The sequence below is a fragment of the Eptesicus fuscus genome, chromosome 14 (genome assembly GCF_027574615.1).
Source record: "Eptesicus fuscus isolate TK198812 chromosome 14, DD_ASM_mEF_20220401, whole genome shotgun sequence".
NCBI lineage: Eukaryota > Metazoa > Chordata > Mammalia > Chiroptera > Vespertilionidae > Eptesicus > Eptesicus fuscus.
In genome coordinates, this window is record NC_072486.1 from 11,231,084 (window position 1) to 11,250,178 (window position 19,095).

A 19,095-nucleotide genomic window follows, 5' to 3' on the forward strand; every position below is an offset into this window, starting at 1 on the left:
AGCAGCTAGCAGCTAGCTAGCAAGCATGCCTGAAATGGATAAGCTGATCGCAAAAGGATGAACATGACAGAGGAACAAAACGGGGGCTGGTGGAATTGGGAGATAGCTAGGAGTCGTGGCTCACTGAAAATGACCCAGAGCACATGACCATACGGTTATTTGCTATTGACTATTAGGTAAAGATATACCCTAGGACAAGTTGAGTTTAGCCTCTAATAAACAAACACCTAGATACTAAGATTCAATTCAGTCTAAAATTGATCACTAACTGGCCACTCCTAGAGACAGAAGTTCAGGTAATATAGCACTTCTAGATCTCCTCTCCTACCTGCAATATTCACCTCCCTCCCAACCACCCCACCCAGCCCTGAAGCAGCATAAACCCCATCAAAACATGGTTTTTACATCTTGGAGACATGCCAACTTCCTCAGCTGGACAGCATGGCCAAGCCTGTGCGGCTAAGTTAAGTCATTGACTTTCAAGTGAAACAGAGGCTAGATTTGCATTTTGCCCGTGATGCTTATTAGCTGTGTGTCACCAGGAAAATTTCGTACCTCTATTATCTCAGTTTACTCATCTGCAAAATGGGCTTCACGGGGACAGCAGATCTTGTCAATGCTCTGCCCTTACCTTAAACCTTACCTCTTCCAACTGCATTCTTCGCCTTAAAGCTTTTTCTGGTGGTCAGAGCCCACTGTGCCTGCTCACCTGGCAGGTTGGATGCACCAGAGAATTAATATTCTGGGAGAGGAGCTCTCAACCAATGAGGATGGGGGCTGGTGTATACGTTGGTACTGGTATATAAACACCTCAACGCCCTGGCCCCTTGAGTGGAACAACTCTAAGACACAGGTTCTACATCAACTCCCAGACTTCTACAGCAACATCAATCTCCAGTTGACCACAACATGACTTGCTTAATAATAAGCCTTTGTTAGCTGTCTCCTTTCCTTGTCTCACTTCCCCACTCACCTTCTGAGGTTTCCTGAAATCATCTCCCAGATAACTTCTGAGTGCCTTTTTCTCATTGGCCGCTCCAGAGAGAAAGCCTGTTCTAATTGGTCTCCCCACTTGATGTGCTTTTTTTAAGCCGGTGGTCAGGGACACCCTGCAGATCTATACATGAGATTGTCTAGTTCCCAGATATATTTGGTCTCTCTATCCTCAAGGCCCAGCAATGCTCCTTCCCCAAGTGGGATACACGTCTGCATTCATGCTGTTTGATACTGGAAATAGCCTAGGATTTCCTTTTGAAAACTCCATTATTGGGGCAGTGAATTAAGTTGCACAATGCTATTTCCTTTCTGAAATTGGTACATTCCGTCCCACATCATACTTCTACAATGTGGCGGATCAATACTACTCTGACAACCTCCCCTCTCCGAGGACAGCACAGCAAATTTCTTTACCACAAATCCCATTTTATTCTTGACTTCCAGTATATAACTGGGAATATTTTCGCAGAGGAAAAATATCCATGAATCACGTTTTCTCTCTTAACCTTGTAGGGTCGTATGAGCATGCAGGCATTCAAAAAATGAGTAACTATATACCCAGCCAATGTGGCTCAGTGGTTGAGCATCATCTTATGAACCAAGAGGGCTTTGGGCTCAATCCCCAGTATGGGGTGTGCAGGAGGCAGCCCATCGATAATTCTCTCTCATCATTGATGTTTCTATCTATCTCCCTCTTCTTTCCTCTCTGAAATCAATAAAAATATTTTTTAAATGATCAACTATACACCAAGCGTTTAGGGTTTCTTGGTAATGGGACTAGTTGAGAATTAGCAGTTATTAGTGGGAAAGTTGAAGCCTAGAGCTTGTTAGCACATTTAGTTGGAGCAACGGTGTTAATGAAAGTAGTATTTGCATTTATTCCTCATCAAGGCTAAATGAAACTAGGTATAAGGGTTAGGTCAAGTTCATCTTCTGGGAGGAAAAACAATTCAGAGCACATACTCTCCTAACAGTGGGACAGTCGCATAAGAATAACAGCCAATATTATTATTAATCCTCATTATTTGAACTTGAGCTTTTGGGTCAGGGCACCTATGCAAAGGAGTACCTGTAGGCCTGGACACCGGGGAGCCATATACAGCCACACCGCATGGCCATGGCACTCTGCAGAGATGCCATTTCCTAGAGAGCAGCACCAGTGCCAACTCCCGCTGGAGAGCTTTCTCCTCCCTGAGGGTCTATAATCCATGAGACGCCTGGTAATTCTGATATGTGTCTCAGGGTAACACTTGTTTCAATTCTTCCCCCTTTTAATCAGTTCAAAGTCAAACCCATTTCAGTGCTGATGTGCCAACACCGCCCTTGGGGAGTGCTCACAATCTGTTTTCCGCTCATTTGAGGGATTTAGGAATGCCTGATAGACAGTATCTTATTGGGACCAATGAAGCCTATATAAAGCGTAAGGGATGTTGACAAAGTGGCTCTTGGCTTTCATAGCATTTCTTCCTCTGGTGTCCTGGAAAGCCCATAATTTGTCCATGGAAAGGGCCGCTTCAGAAAATTGCACTCTTTATGGTGGCAATTCAGTCTCACATCTGAGTTCTTGATAGTAAAGTATTTAATGTAAAAGTATATTTTGATATAAAGTCTGTAGGAACACACTCCCTCTGTTATTCGGGTGCTCTCGCCAAGCAGAGACCTTGGGGCTGGCTGCTTCATGACTGTTTCGTTTTCCCATTCAATCCATTTTCACTGAAAAGGAGACATAAGCAGTGAAGCCAATATAGTTTTATTGGATCCAATGCACTGCCACTAAAACAAATATATGTACACTCAGGCCAATACACTTTTATTAAAACAAATAGAATTTAATTCAAACCAGCATTCAATACATTTTCTCAAAGCAATGAAATTAAGCTGTGCCAGTACTTCTGCTCAATATGTTTTCCCAATCAGATCCATTTGGACAAAGTGAAATATATTTATCATAGATAACACACTTTTATTAAAAACAAATTCGCTGAAACCAAGTTTTGCTCTGAACTGATAGATAAAAATTCTAACCAATTGTCCAATTAGATCATAAAAACGGATGTATTTTTATTTTTAGCAAAAGCATTTCTATTTAGGTTCACTTTAAAGCACACTAATGAATAATAAAAGTTGCTCCAACAATGTCTTTAATGGAGTATTTTCTCAAAAGTGTGTCCCTTGGGGTTGAAGTACAATCTAGACAAAGAAAAGAACCACTTAGGGAAAAAGAACAGTGCTGGGAATCGGGTTACAATAAATTCAGATTCGCAATGATTCCATATGTAAGTCTACCTATGTGGACTTAGAGTGAAGTTGTTGGACACGTGCGAATGCAAAAGACATGTTTGGACACAACATGGCTGAGCACCATGTAGTTGTGTACTATATCACATTATCCCGAAAAACCCTTCCTTATAGGCGTTCAAACATAGATTCTCGTCCACCTGAGGTTCACTAGGGATTGTTCTGCACAGGCAGAACTTGATGGAAGAGTGTCCTGGGCTCCTGACCTGAGGCAGGCCCTCAGGTAGAGAAGCACAGCCAGAGCAGTTAGAGCCCAGCCCCTCAGGGCACATCAGGGCTTTACTTTAATCCATTGCCTAGAACCCCTTCCTGTTTGCCTCTGCAGTGATCCCCATACTCTGTCTTATCTGCTTCCTCCCTACCCTAAGGCCACAAGTCTGTATTTCTACTGCCTTCACTAAGCAGCCCAGGAAATGGTCTTTAAATCAAGACTGTGGGTTCCCAGTACTACTTCCTCCTTCCTGCCTGGCCAAGTGCAAGAAGTACAAATTATGCCCATGAGTCACTGGGCAAATAATTCATTGACCTCTGAGGCACCCTGGCCTTGAGTGGACCCGCCCTCTGAAACACAGCTGGTCACAAAGGATACTTGGAGCACAGTTAGCACAAGATGTTCACCACAGAATTATACATAAAGGTGAAATGTTGGAAACCCAAATAGCTAGCACCTGGGGGATTGGCTAAATACATTGTAATAAATCTTCCCAATGTATTCTATAGTATTAGTATCAGCACAGTGTTAAAAGCATTCAAAGTGATATTGTAAAGATGGGAAATGCCCGTGGTATATAATTAAATAAAAAATCCTTAACAAAACACGATACATAGTAGTACCTTGTCTTTTTAAAATAGACATACATGTCTATGCATAGACAAAATGATGGGATGACACTAAAATGTTAATAGGGTTAAATGAGTGATATTATCGATTTCTCTTCTTTCAAAAATCTGCATTTTACAAATTTCCTATAATGAGCATGTATTACTTTTGATATAAGAAAAAATATTTTAAAAGTGATTATTTTTTAAAGATGGTGTTAAGTCCAACCTGGTAACCAAATACTGGGTCTGCCTCTGTAATCTGAATTCTCCCATCTTTTTGAAAAGGGGCAGCATTCCACCTCACTTTCCTTTTTTAATATATTTTTATTGATTTCAGAGAGGAAGGGGGAGAGAGAGAGAGAGAGAGAGAGAGAGAGAGAGAGAGAGAGAGAGAAGCATCAATGCTGAGAGAGAATCATTGATTGACTGCCTCCTGCACACCCTCCACTGGGGATTGAGCCCACAACCCAGGCATGTGCCCTTGACCTGAATCAAACTCAGGACCCTTCGGTCCACAGGTCGATGCTCTATCCACTGAGCCAAACCAGCTAGGGCCCACCTCACTTTCCTTGTCTTTTTGCAAGACTCTATTTGAAGACCTTGTTTAACTGGCCAGCCATCACGCACTTATACAAGAACCCAGGTAATCAATGTCTCTTTGAGTTTGTTCCAGAAGCAGTGGCCCAGCAAAAAAAAAGATGGGTATGCTTTACCTTGTCAGATAATATGAACTGTGTCCCCCCCAGATTTTCCTCATTGCCTTAGCTCGAGCCATGCTTGGCTGTTCAAATGATCTCATCTCAGATGTCTGGTAACATCTAATGCCTTTACTCCTTTTTAGTAATTAAATTCTACTTTCTTCCTCTATGTTCTGGTTTTTTATTGTACTGATTTATTAAAAAGATTCAGGTTTGTTTTGGGAAAAGATTTGAATTTTTAAGGATTCTATAGAATGCTTGCTTTGGCAGCACATATACAAAACTGAAACAAAAGCAGAGAAGATTAGCATGGCTTCTGCACGATGATACACTAATTTGTGAACCATTCCCCATTTTTTGATGGTTGCCAGAGGTGAGGGGTGTGGGGGGGAGGGGGGAAAGGCGGTGAAAATGATGAAGAGGAATAAGAGCTACAAACTTCCTATCTAATAAAAGAGTAATATGCAAATTAACCATCACTCCGCTACACCCACAAGCCATGCCCACAAGACAATCAGGAGCGAGTATGCAAATTAATCCAACCAAGATGGCTGCAGCCCCAGAGAGAGCAGGAGGGAGGCTTGGGTTTCCCTGGCGATGGAGGAAGCCAAGCTTTCCGCACACCCTGGCCGGCCCAGGCCTCCGCTTAAGGCTACAAAGTTTCAATTATAGAAGATACATAAATCCCAATAGAAATGTCTGCAGCCACAGAGCTGGAGAGAGCAGGAGCCTAGGGTTGCCCCCGCCGATGGAGGAAGCCAAGCTTCTGCAGCCCTGGCCAGCCCAGGCCTTCGCTTAAGGCTACAAAGTTTCAATTATAGAAGATAAATTAATTCCAACAGAAATGGCTGCCGCCACTGAGCAAGCAGAAGGCTTGGCTCCGCTCCAGGCTACAAAGTTTCAATTGTAGAAGATAAATAAATCCCAGATACCAGGGCCTCCACTTGGGTCACTGGGGGGGCATGGCTGGCCTGCAAACCACCACAGGCCCCTTGCCCAGGCCACCCCACGCCCCAAGGGAACCCTGATCCAGGACACCCTTCAGGGCAAACCAGCTGGCCCCCACCCATGCACCAGGCCTTTATCCTATCTAATAAAAGGGTAATATGCAGATTGACCATCACTCCAACACAGAAGATGGCTGCCCCCATGTGGTCAAAGATCCTGCCCCCATGTGGACACAAGATGGCCACCACAAGATGGCCAGCAGGGGAGGGCAGTTGGGAGGGACCAGGCCTGCAAGGGAGGGCAGTTGGGGGCGATCAAGCCTGCAGGGGAGGGCAGTTAAGGGGTGACCAGGCTGGCAGAGGAGAGAAGTTGGGGGCAAACAGGCTGGCAGGGGAGCAGTTAGACATCAATCAGGCTGGCAGGGGAGTGGTTAGGGGTGATCAGGCTGGCAGGCAGAAGCGGTTAGGGGCAATCAGGAAGGTAGGCAGGCAAGTGGTTGGGAGCCAGCAGTCCTGGATTGTGAGAAGGATGTCCCAGATTGGAGAGGGTGTAGGCTGGGCTGAAGGACACCCCCACCCCATGCACAAATTTCATGCACCAGGCCTCTAGTCTAGTTATAAAATAAATAAGTCACATGGATGTAATGTACAGCACAGGGAATATACTCATATACTCAAAAATATCATAATACCTTTGTATGGTGATAGATGGGTTACTAGACTTATCGTGGTGAACACATCATCCTATATAATAAAAGGCCAGCGACCGGAACAACCACTTGACCAGTCGCCATGAGGTGCATTGACCACCTCTTGGTCCTTTCCCCTCCGCCCCACCCCCCGGTCCGCAGGCTCCGATTGCAGCATGGCAAACAGGGAACCACAGAGAACTGAGGTGAGTGGCGAACAGCTGACCGGAGCCCTGCTGCAGTCAAACTGGCCTCTTGGTCCTTTCCCCTGGCCCACAGGCTCCAGGGAACTGCAGCCATGCTGCGATCGGGAACCATGATGAACCTGGGGGTGGCGGTGGGGTGGGACTGGGGACTGGCGAGTGGGCAGAAGATGGCCCTGATTGCAGGCTAGGCCTAGGGACCCTCCCCGTGCACGATTTCATGCACTGGGCCTCTAGTAAGGTAAATAAATGTAGAATCACTATGTTGTATACCTGAAACTAATATAATATTGTGTCAACTATACTTTTACCGATAGAAGCACATCCCAAACAAACACAAATATTTGACCATGATTACACGAAAAAAATTCCTGCTGCCTTCTCGGGGTCATGGTGTGTCACAGAGCCCCAGCTACACTGGGTGAGTGACACCTGAGGAGGAACTGTGGAAAAAAAACTGAAGCTTGGGAGTCATCTCATTCCCTTTGCTCAGGTACAAGGTCCTCTATCCTCTGCTTGGCACTGACAGGGGCAGGTCAGCTTCCCTGACTGGAGGATCAGCTAGGGCACCCCTGTGGCCTGGAGGTATTGGACAGTGAGCCCAGGAATGGAAGGTGTCCTCTCTCCTTCATTAGGATCCTCTGTGTACCCTGAGGAGAAGGTTTGCTTTTCTGGACTTCTTCATGCATGTGGTTCTTAGTCATGGGTTCAGCCCCTTCAATTCAACTGTGTCCTTATTTGGATTTTCCTGCCTCCCCCTGCGAGGAGGGGAATGGGGACAAGAAGAAGGAGAGGGATGGTTTGGTGGTTGGAAGAGAAAGAGAAATACAGACAGACAGACGGGACAACACAGAGTACACAGGACATGTTTAATTAATACTGACATTTATCCCGCTGCAGTTGAAACACTGGTGGAAAAATTTGCTATTAGTTTTATTGTTTTAGATGAAAATGGCGGAAATAAATGGAACTGTCAAAGTTATAAACCTTCCCATCTTCATTAAAAATAAAGAGTTAAGAAATGAACAGCAGTAGCAAGGAGCCAAGGTGTTCAGAGATTTCTTTTTCTTCCCCCCTAAGGCAATGTTCCCAACAAAGACTGTCATCTAGGCATTGGGTTTTCTGTCCCACTATTATAGTCATTTCGCTTTCTCCTCCCCTGGCAAGGATCGCTCAGAGCCCCATCCCCACCCCTAGGACAGGCCTCTTCTAGCCTGGACTTCTTCTTGGGCCAGTCACCCTCCCTCACTGACCTTCAAAGCCTCCCATTCCCCAGTTCTTCCTTCTGCCCCTGGGGAAATGCCTTCTCCAGAAGTTGTCTGTGCTTTAACCAATCTAAATATCTTAATGACCCCCTGAGATAGACATCTCATCCCCTTTTCACAGAGGTAGACACTGAGCCTCAGAGAAGTCAAGTGACTGATCCCAGGTCACACAGCTCCTGCAGCAACTGAGTGACAGAGCTTAAGATTCACACCAGTCAGCTGACCCCAGAGCAGGTGATTGCCCTGCTTCTCGCTGCTTCCCTAGGAAGTCTCAGGGATCGTCTGACTTGATGTCGGCTGGTGCAGAAAAGGAAACTGAGGCCCAGAAAGAGGACGTAGCTTGTCCAAGGTCACCTGGATCGTGTCAGTTAGCCTTGGGCTCTCTCCACTCCACCACATTGCAAAGCTCGTTATATTCAAATAATTTAGCCAATATATTCAGTAAAATTACTGCCACTAAAATTACTGCCAGCATTTTCTAAGAGAAAGCAGCTTCGTTCCAGTCTCATTCCCCATCATTTATTTCTTTAACCAGAGGCCTAATAAGCATCGCAGCTGTGGTTTTGTTTCATCTCCTTTCATTTCCTCTCCCTGCCCTTAGGTGGGGGTGCCAATGTATGACAACATGGCTTTAAAGAGGGCCAAGAGGAGAAGGGAAAAGCTTGGAAAATATAGATAGGGTCAGCTCTCTCGCTCTCTCTCTCTCTCTCTCTCTCTCTCTCTCTCTCTCTCTCTCAATTTCTTTCCTCAGATGTCCCTTCCGATGTCCCTGGGAATCCAACCTCAGTCTGTTGGGCTTAGGAAGTTGCTGAAGCCAAAGGCTGGTCTACAAAGGAAAGAGGAGGCAGACACACCAGGGAACTGGGAAGAACTTTGAAACCACATCAGTTGCTGCTTCCCCTTGAGAGGGAGAAGATCAATCACCCATTTCTACCAGATTCATAGACTCTGTCAAAAAAAAGAGACCAGACAGAGATATTTAATGTCTGTTGCAACATGAAGGCCTGACTGTTGATTGAGACACAGAGGGTGGTAGAAGCAGGGACCTGAGAATCAGATGGATTTTGTTCAAAGTTGGGACTAAGTAGTCAGTAGACTAACCACTCGGCTAGTGGTCTGGGGGAAGTAATTTATCCTCTCTGAACCTCAGCTCACACCCGTAAAATGGGACACTAGAACACAGTGGACTCTCAATATATATAGGGTGGGGCAAAAGTAGGTTTACAGTTGTCAGTATGCAAAACAGTTATTCTTGTATTATTATTTACTAATTTTTGTATTACTTATCATTATTATTATTAACCTACTTTTCTTTACCCCTGTATATATTTGATGAGTTTGAATTGGAGTATTTAAAATCATTTGGTTTAAAATAAGCAGAATAACCCAATTCCTGTTCATCTGGAATTCAATTGTCCAGCTTGGAGTTTCAAAGGCAACAAAATCTCTCTTTTTTTTAAAGGTTGTTATCTCTTAAAATATATATGTATATATTTTTTATTATTTCAGAGAGGAAGGGAGAGAGAGAGATAGAAACATCAATGATGAGAGAGAATCATTGGGCAACAAAATCTTAATGGCTGAATGTCATTGTGGTAGTCCTAAAATTTGTTAGGAGTCTAACAAGCTCCATGACGTTGGTATCCTGGAGGCAATGCCCGATGCCTTTAGTTAGACCTCTGATAGACAGACTCGAATTTGCAGGACCACTCACTTACGAGTGATGGTATGCATGAATGTATGCACACTCGTGCACTCACACACAGGGCCATGAAACTCACACTAAAAGAAAGGAGGGGGGAAATCATTACATTCATCTAGCATGAGCCCTGTAGAACTCAACAGTGAGGGTAAGTTTTCCCCTTAATATCCCAACCGGCTAGAGTAGCCACAAGCTTTTAGATAAAGTATTTATTATCCAAACGCTAGCAGATATTTTACTTAAACCCAGGAATGCTCTGCCAAGAAAGAAAGGGAACTAAGAAAACAGAAGGTAAGTGGTATTTCTCAGCTACTTAATCTCATCACAACTTCAACAAAACCAAGTGTACCCTTGCCTTGTCCCTGCTGGTTCTGCCAACCAAGTGACTGGACCGGGCAGATTTAGGTTTTAAATGCCTAAATGCCCTCTAATATCATCTGGGCAAATTAACATTGTGTTCCAGCCACACAGAGGATGTTCTTTTTATTTAATTCTTTTTTTACATCCTCACCTGAGGATATGTTTATTGATGAGAGAGAGAGAGAGAGAGAGAGAGAGAGAGAGAGAGAGAGAGAGAGAGAGATTGGCTGCCTCCGGTACATGCCCAACTGGGGATGGAACAGGAAACCTAGCTAGGTATGTGCCCTGATCGGGAATCGAACCCACAATTTTTTTGGTCCAACCAATCGAGCCACCTGGCTGAGGAGATCATTCTTTTCCTGTCAGAAGCTCCAGCGGCCCAATGCCACGGTGAAATATCGGTAACCTCTTAACATTTTTCTTGATTTCTTTAAGAGTGAACATTAGATGTATTAAGAACAACAACCCAATCGTTAAGCCCCTTGCGGTTCTCCTAGGAGCCAGCTCTGTCGCTTCAATCAGATTACGGACAACTCATTCTCATCCTGGCCATCCGTCTTTTTTGTTTACGCACACACCGAGTGACGTTCATCTGAGCATCAAAAAATAGTGATCGGAATTGAGCACAACAAAAGATCTTTCATTATTTGCAGTGTTAAGTAACATCTATTTGCTTTCATTTGTTTCCAAACAATCAAGTACTGGGTTCTGATTAAACCTGGCACGTGTTAATTACATCTGGGGCCTGGGGTTGTTTTGCCTGCAATAAAGGGTTCCTTAAGGGTGGGGCCTGAGCTGAAACGGGAGGCTCTGGGCCTCAGAAGTCACCAGCCTCCATGTGCTTCCTCGGTGGAAGTTTCCAGCCTCAGAATGGCAGGAGCGGATGCAAGCTTGCCACCGAAAAGTGACAGGAGTTTTGGTTTGGTTTTGGTTTGAAGCCCTCAGCTTTATCACCCGTTTTATGGGCTGGAGTTAAGTGGCAGTACAATGCAGTTTGCTCTCTCGCTGCTCAGCACTAACAGCCATCATGAGCCATAATTAGAAGTAAAACCACCACATAAATAACGTGGCAGAAAAATTGCCACGAGGACGAGGCAGACTTTGGCGATGGGAAACTTCAGCGGGTCCTGGGTATCCATCACACTTAAGGGGCACTGTGCGTTTTAGCCCATATTTGTCTCACTAAAGCCAAAATGGGAGCCATTTAGACTTTCAAATACGCTTTTAAAAATAGACAATGCCATTGGAAACAGACTGTCTGCTATTAAGTGTGATGGAGAAACCCTTCGCCTGGAGGCCAGGGCAGCTGCGAGGGCTGGGAGGGGGAGAGAGGGAGCCCAGAGGCAAGGAAGTGGGGAGACTGAAGAGGATGCCTGGACTTCCCCCAACAGGGAGGCCTGGAATAGTTCACTCAGAACCCAGAAGGGCTGCACCCCACGGAGCGCGAGAGGTGGACTGCGCTGGGGGAGCAGAAGCTGGTGGCGGTGAAAACGCTGCTCCGTGGCTTCCACTCGGTGATGAAGTGAGAGCCGGGAGACTAGCATTTTGAGGTGCCTGGACACCTTACATCAATTTTCTTGAATTCTCATAACGGTTTTAGGAAGTCAGAGAAAGAGAAAACGCATTGAGCTGTGCACCTGAAAATGACCTTGAGGATTTACAACTAGCAGCCGGCTCTCTGTATTGGGCCTGCCCCTTTGCACAGAGGCAGCAGCTCTGAGTGAGCAGAGGGTGCCATACAGTAATCAGAACAATCTCCTTTTATCTGAGTTAGCCTCCCTCCTGCTGGGGATTGGGAACCAGACCAAAAAGAGAAAACCTGTTCTGGAAGAAACACGCTTTGTCGTGTGCAGCATTTCTCAAAGCCTGAACCGTTTTTTAAAAGAAAGTGATTAAAATACATCCACTTGCTTTTCAAAATGTCTTATGTATTTTTCTATTGATCAGCCAGAATAGTTAAGATCTAATCTTCACATGAAAAGAGAACATTCCTTTGGATATTCTAAAAGTCCACATATTCTCTGAAGAGGGTGGTTTGCTTACTCTTTTCTCTTCCTTCCTTGGCAAAATCCATCACTCAAACAAACAAAATGAAAAACAAAACAAAATTCATCAAAAACTCTGTGTTGAGAGTTTTTAAGAAAATTGCATCTGGCATTAAGCAGGATATTTAGTGAAATGGCCTTAACCTTCCATAGGCAACGTGGCTCTGTTTCACATGGGGATCTTCGTCTGCCCCGATACCTGCACAGGCCAGATACAGCGTGACACCGACATTTCTAAAATTAAGATATGAGGTGCTCATTTGTGTGTGTGTGGACCTGCTGTATTCTAACAAATTGACTACAGGTCTCAGCAAACATAGCTTTGCCAAAGTCGGTGAGTAACCCAGCATGGTTTATCTCCGGCCCACAGCTCTTTCCCTGAATTCAATACTGCAGGCACAATTTAATGCAAACCCAATTTATGACTTAATGCTCTGGGGACCGTAGTGGGAGATGGTTACATTATTCTTTTCTAATCCTATTTGTGTTTTAATTTGCTAAGTCTGTAATGAGGTGCATGCTTTGAATAGATTCAAGATCTTTCGCATTGCTTTTTGACTTTGTTTAATATAATAGATTTTACAGTTTGCATTAAATACCCAGGTGCTACGGTCAGTATTATCTCTTTATTTTCTCAACTAGAGTGACTAAAATTACACCGTGAAAGTAATTGTGTACATGCGTCCTTGTTTATTGTAATGGTTTATTTCCTATTATAATTCTCGATTCGAATTACATCTAGTTCTCCAAAAGCCAATTCTCTGTGGGCTCCTCCTTCCTTCCCATACAATTGTTAAGTCTCCAAAGAGAATGGAGTCTTGGCTGACAATTGATTCGTTGAGAAATAATAGATTAAGTTTTCTAGTCTAAGTTATGATACTTCAATTAAACAGAAAGGGGAAAAAGTGAGGAAGAAAGGAAGAAGGGGAGAGAGGGAGCGATAGAAGAAGGGAGAGAAGAAGGAAGGAAGGGAAGAAGGAAGGAAGGAAGGAAGGAAGGAAGGGAAGGAAGGAAGGAAGGAAGGAAGGAAGGAAGGAAGGAAGGGTGGGAGGAAAGGAGAGAGAGACAGAAGGAGGGAAAAAGAGAAGGAGGGAGGGAGGAAGGAAGGAAGGGGGTCACCATACACTCACTATTTTATTTCCGGCGTTCGGCTACAACATACCATCCCTAACCCAAGCTGCTACATCACCCACCTTCACTGTGTGTCATTTTCCGTCCCTAACTATGTTATAGCCAATTACAGCTAAATTCTCATTTCTGTATGCACAATCAAAGGGCGTCTGGAATGCATTTTGCTATTTTCTGAATCCTATTATTGCAGACATGTTTATTACATTCCGAAGATGGCTTTCTGAAATTACATTGGAATTGTGCAGCCCACCTGCCATTTACAAACAAAAGGGCCTAAACATTTCTTAACAAAGTTCATTTAGCTCCCTCCTGGTAACTTTCCCCATGTTGTCTTCTTCCACAACCATTTGTGTAAGACTCGCTGCTCAAGCCTCTATATATCTGTAAAAACATCGAAGCTCTCCTGTTAATGTTTACTTTTAAATTAATAACAGCACAGCAGGTCAAAAAGGAATTGTAAGTAAACTACTGCCATCTGGGGTAGATGCTCACTGCCATGTTTATTGTGGCGTTTTCTCAGACCACGTAGAAAGGGATTGTAGAATGGATCCTAAATTATAACTATTTGATCACCCTGAAATAATTCCTCTAGGCTGCCTGTCAAAAGAAAAAAAATTCAAGTTATGGCTTTAGATTTCATTTGGGGCCATTTTAAGAGGAAAGTGAGTGCTGTTAGAAAGACACACGATATCTATTGGAAAACGCAGCACCTCGTCATTAATTATTAAGGGAGAAATGGAAGTGTTTCTAAACCACACGCTTCCCTTTTCCCTTCCACCGAAGTTTAGACTCCTGAGTGCCCCCCACCCCCAGCTTACTTTATTACTGGCATGTGCCTGGCAGAGCCCGGGGATATTACTACCTTTTTATTTGCTATTTTTACAGGGCCCAACAAAGTGCTTTTAAAATATAGAACCACTTAATTCAAGTCAAGCTTCTTCAATACTCCTTTCATTCAAGCCCTTTCTAATTTGTTTTCCACCAGCCAGGAGCCCGGAGAAGACACTGTGATTTATGTTTTCATTTATTTATTTTATTTGGGCTTTTCATTTAAGAAAGGAAATTCTGCACAGCCCCCGCCGCCCTCAGCTCCGCATCATCTCTCCCTGCCCCACCCCTTTGTGTTCAGATCATTAAGATTCTCTCAAGGCCAGACCGTGGAGTTTTAAACAATTAACTGGGAGCTTGGACCCTGGTCTGGAGGGAGCTGGGCCTGGGTGGCTTCCAGGCAACACCAAGGGAGGGTCCTTACACCACCCAGGAGGAAGCAGGCCGTTAGATGGCCATCTCCTTGAGGACAGCCTCTACCTTTCTCTTCCTTTCACACTCTCCTCCTGCCCAGTACAAAGCTCCCACACAGAGCCCTGGGGGAGGGCAGCCTTGCCCCAGTGGCAAAAAATGCTTTGCCACTGAGCTTACCTTTCCACGCAGATTAAAGGTGTGTGCCTCGGCAGCAGGAAGGATATTACTGTTCACATCAACATATCGTTTTGGTTTGGGCACTGGGCATGAATGGGGTGGAGGAAATTCCTACGTGATATTTGAGACCTTGGGCTGAAGTACTGCAGCCATGGGTTTAAATCTCAGTTCCACATCCTACCCACTCGTTTTGAGTGAGTTATTCCTCCTCTCTACACTGATCCATTGATCCAGCCAGTGAGTCAGCAAATACTTATTAGGCACCTACTATATGCCAGGCACTGAGTTAGGCAGAGTAGGTGACAGGTAGCAACACAGACCTGATTCCTGCCCTCACTGATCTAGTGGGGCCAACAGATAGACACGTATTGTCAGTAAAATGTGACAGGCAGGATATTAGGGGAAACCAGGAAGCCTCCCAGAAAAAAAGTGATAGATAGATGACATGAGATCAGTATCCTCCAAGGTAAAATAGGAGGCAATATAATTCCTGACTCATGGGGGCACTATGAGAATAAGAAGATCATTTACAATGGGGCTTTGCATTTGATCCCCACAAAAAGTAAAAACTCGGTTAAAAAAAAATTGGAAAGCAGGTATTGTCATTATTGCTAAGTACCATCCAGGGTTCCAAAGAAATTAGTATTAGAGAACCACATTTCCCCTTTTAGAACACACAAGCCTTACCCTGTAGTTTAATAGGATTAAATAATGTTGTCTATAGAACATTAAAGTAAATGTGAAGATAAACAAACTCAAATTAACGGGCTCTTTCAAGTAAAAATCTCTAGCAATTGGCTTTTTATCTAACACCAGCTTCTCTAGCGGGGGAAGAGCCAGATGAGTCCGTTCTACCCGCTTCGAAAGAGGACTCATTTCCCACATGAGCCAGGGACGTTCCCAGCAGAAGAGTGCTCCCCCAACGCGGGCCAACCAGTTTCTAAAAGGTAATAGCATTTACTTTCCTTTAAAGATAGCCAGGAAGCATTTCTAGGTGAATATTTTTAAATACGTCATATAAATTATAAGTTTAGAAATGCATTCCCACAGAGGCAACTTTGGCTCCACCTATCCCCAAAGAGAACCCCCCTCAGGAGACCCGTTCAGCAAATACTTGTTAGGTACCTTCTATCTGCCAGGCACCGAGTTGCTCTGTCTTGATGGACGCAGTGTGGGTAATGGAGTTCTCCAACACAATTCCTGAAAATAATAATGTCATCAAGTGTTCATGCGCATGAACTTTGATTACTGACCCAATGTCACAGGTATTTGAGGAAAATTGTCTGTTAGTTTAGCTGTAGCAGCGTTCATCTTAGAGGAGGAAGAAGATTATCTTCATTTTAGCAAATACTTGGATGCACCATGTCAGTGCCTTCGGATGGGGTCCAAGACAGAGGGGGACTAATAGGAGAGATTTTGAGGTTCAAATGGAGCAGCCTGAGAAGCAGAGAAGGGGAAAGGAGGTTTTCGAGGGAGAAGGACAGAGCAGTTGGTGGGAGCTGTTTAAGAGGAAAGCTGGTAAAGAGGTTTACCTTGAGGTGGGTCTGGTAGAGGAACAATTCCCCAAAATGATGTTCAACATTCAGTTCTTAGTTAGCAGTTAGTTGTCTCCCAAGCTGGATCTCCAGGTAACATTTGCATAGACACTACACGGAACTGTCACCATAGGTCAGTGAACATGGCATTGTGTGAGTAGTTATGAGAGACCCTCAACGAAACTGGGGGTGTCTTGGTGGCCACAGAACAGAGAAGAAATAGCAGCCTTGAGGGTCCAAGTGAGACCCAGAGGTCAGTAGGAACAAGGTATTAGAGGAAAAGGCCCCCAAGAATGTGATTCCCTAGAAAGTCACAGAAATCATGGGCAAAGCAACGATACCCATCCAGCACATGGACAAGAGGATTAGAGCCGGTTTTATCCCACCTGGGCCACGTACTACATGTAAACTACAGCACGCCCTTCATTCTGTCATCGGGAATTCTTACTAAGTCCAGGTAACCTGAAAATTTAAGCAGCTCCTACTGGATGAACCCTCACTTCAACTGACCACGCGGAGATATTCTTTTTTAGCATTTCAGAGATGCCAGCTTGGCTCATTTGTACTATCCCTTTAAGTAGTACTATCCCTTTAAGTAGTTAATAGTACTATCCCTTTAAGTAGAAGAACCCTGTCATCAATGAATGGTTGCTGATTTAATGACTAATTTATAGCAGAGTCTCTAATGACCTAATAGCTCATTAGGGTTGACTGAGCCAGCAGGGGTCTTGGAAAATGTTTTTTATTCCACTCTGAGGCTTGTGAGTTTTCCTGTACATACATCAAACCGGGGCCCAGGTTATTAAACTTACAAATGTGAAACCACAGCAAGAACAGGATGGACCTATACAACTATAAGGACAAATATAGAACCCGCATGACAAAGATTTATAACACTGCCAAAGTTGTATGATGGGTAGCGAGAGAGAAACATGCTGGAGAACAAATGGGTTCCCAACAGGTAAGATCTTATGCCAAGAATTGAGTCGTCACCATGATAGTATGGGAACAGCTCAGAGGGAGTAAGTTCACCATTTGGCCATCATTTAATAAATCAATTTTTATTAAATACCTATTACTCATAAGGTAGTACATATAAATGCTTTATAGATGTTGTAGCAATTTATACAATTGTTATGGTCATTTCACATATAAGGAAATCAAGCCTCTAGCTAGTTAGGAGGCTCAAGAGAGTTATATAATCTACTAGAGTTATATAATGCACTGGGGGGGGGGGTCCCTCAGCCCAGCCTGCCCCCTCTCACAGTTTGGGAGCCCTCAGGGGTGGGAGGCAACCCGGTGATCAGGGGAAGGCAACGCTCCCATCACACCTCTGCTGCTGCCACTGCTGGCAGCGCAAGCCTCGGCTGGCCCTGGTTACCTAAGCCTCAGGCTGGCCTGGGCGGCTGGGCAGCCACCATCTGAGGCTTGCCTGTGCCTTGGGCTGGCCCTGGATGGCTGAGGGGCTGAGGGCGGGTCCGGACACACTGCATGCCTGCCATCCTCCACCCCTCTTCGGTGGGGCTGAAAGGACTGGGGGACTCTGGAGGGGCTGAGAGGACTGGGCGCCGCCATCTTGTGGCTATGGGTGCCGTCATCTTTATGATGGTGTGATGGTCAATTTGCATATTCCCTCTTTATTATATAGGATAATAATAAAAGCATAATATGCTAATTAGACCGGACGTTCTTCCAGACAAACTTTCAAATGAAGCCGGAGCTGTGAGGGAATCCCAGGATCCAGGTGCCTGCCAGCGACCAGAGGGAAGCCCAGGTCCCTGGTGCCAGAGGGAAGCCAGTGCTGGCAGCCGGGGGAAGGAAGGCCTACTCTTGTACAAACTTCATGCATCAGGCCTCTAGTATATAAATAATATATACATTGAGTGGCCATATTATTATGATCTCTGAACGCATAATAATCTGGCCACTCAGTGTATATCCTATATAATAAAAGGCTAATATGCAAATTGTCCCCTTGACCAGGAGTTCGACCAGCAGGCAGCAACTGCCCATGTCCCCTACCCCTGGCCAGGCTGGCCGGACCCCACCCATGCACGAATTCATGCACCGGGCCTCTAATACACACACACACACACACACACACACACACACACACACACACTGAGTGGCCAGATTATTATGCATTCAGAGATCATAATAATCTGGCCACTCAGTGTATATGCCAGGTAAGGAACAGATCTGGGACACAAACCCAGGCCTCTCTCCAAAGTTTCTGTTATGTTCGGTTCAGACAACTCAAGTATCTTGTTTCTTGGGAAATATTTGTGTCTAAAGATATAAGGAAAGGCGAGTGCTGCTCATATCCAACCAGAAAGAAATAGCCAGTCCTAATAGGGTGAATAATTAAAATATTGAGGTAAGCCCCAAGCGAGAGTGGTGAAGAATTCTCATTCATGCTCCTCTTTCCACCTTAGCCCTCCACTCCTGGGCTGTCACCAGGATGCCCCGTGGATGAATGAGTTCCCTCCCTGTCAACAACCTTCATCCGCTGATGGAGCTGGAACTGCCGAGAAACAGGGAGATGAGAAGCAAAGACCTGGAAGGCTGATCTATGGGAACCAAGTGTCTCTAGTTACATTTGAGAAGATACTGACATTTTTGTCCAACACAACCAACCCCACCGTATGTGTAGGCGAAGCTGTAACTGAAAGCAATCATCAGAGAAGCAACTTAATGTATCAAGAGCATGGCCAACTGATAGGTTTTGAAAAGAGAGGCATGTCTATACATTTGGCCAAGATATTTATTCTCCAACTTCCATCCACCAGGGCTGAGGGCTGGTCCCAGGGGCACTAATTCCCTGGCACTTCCAGCTCCGGCTGGCCCAGGGCAGGCCCTCTGGCAGAGATGCTCGCTGAAGGATGCTCAAGACAAGGGCCAAGGGGGTATGAGCATGTCTTGGACAACACCTGCTACATCTGCTTTCTTCCTAGAATGACCAGAACAGCCCCAAGCCCACATCTG

At 44.8% G+C, this 19,095-nt stretch overlaps 1 pseudogene; it reads left to right on the plus strand.

Annotated features, from left to right (window-relative positions):
- The first annotated feature begins 5,072 nt into the window (after positions 1 to 5,072).
- Positions 5,073 to 5,172, plus strand: LOC114235028 (U6 spliceosomal RNA; annotated as a pseudogene).
- The last annotated feature ends 13,923 nt before the right edge of the window (positions 5,173 to 19,095 follow it).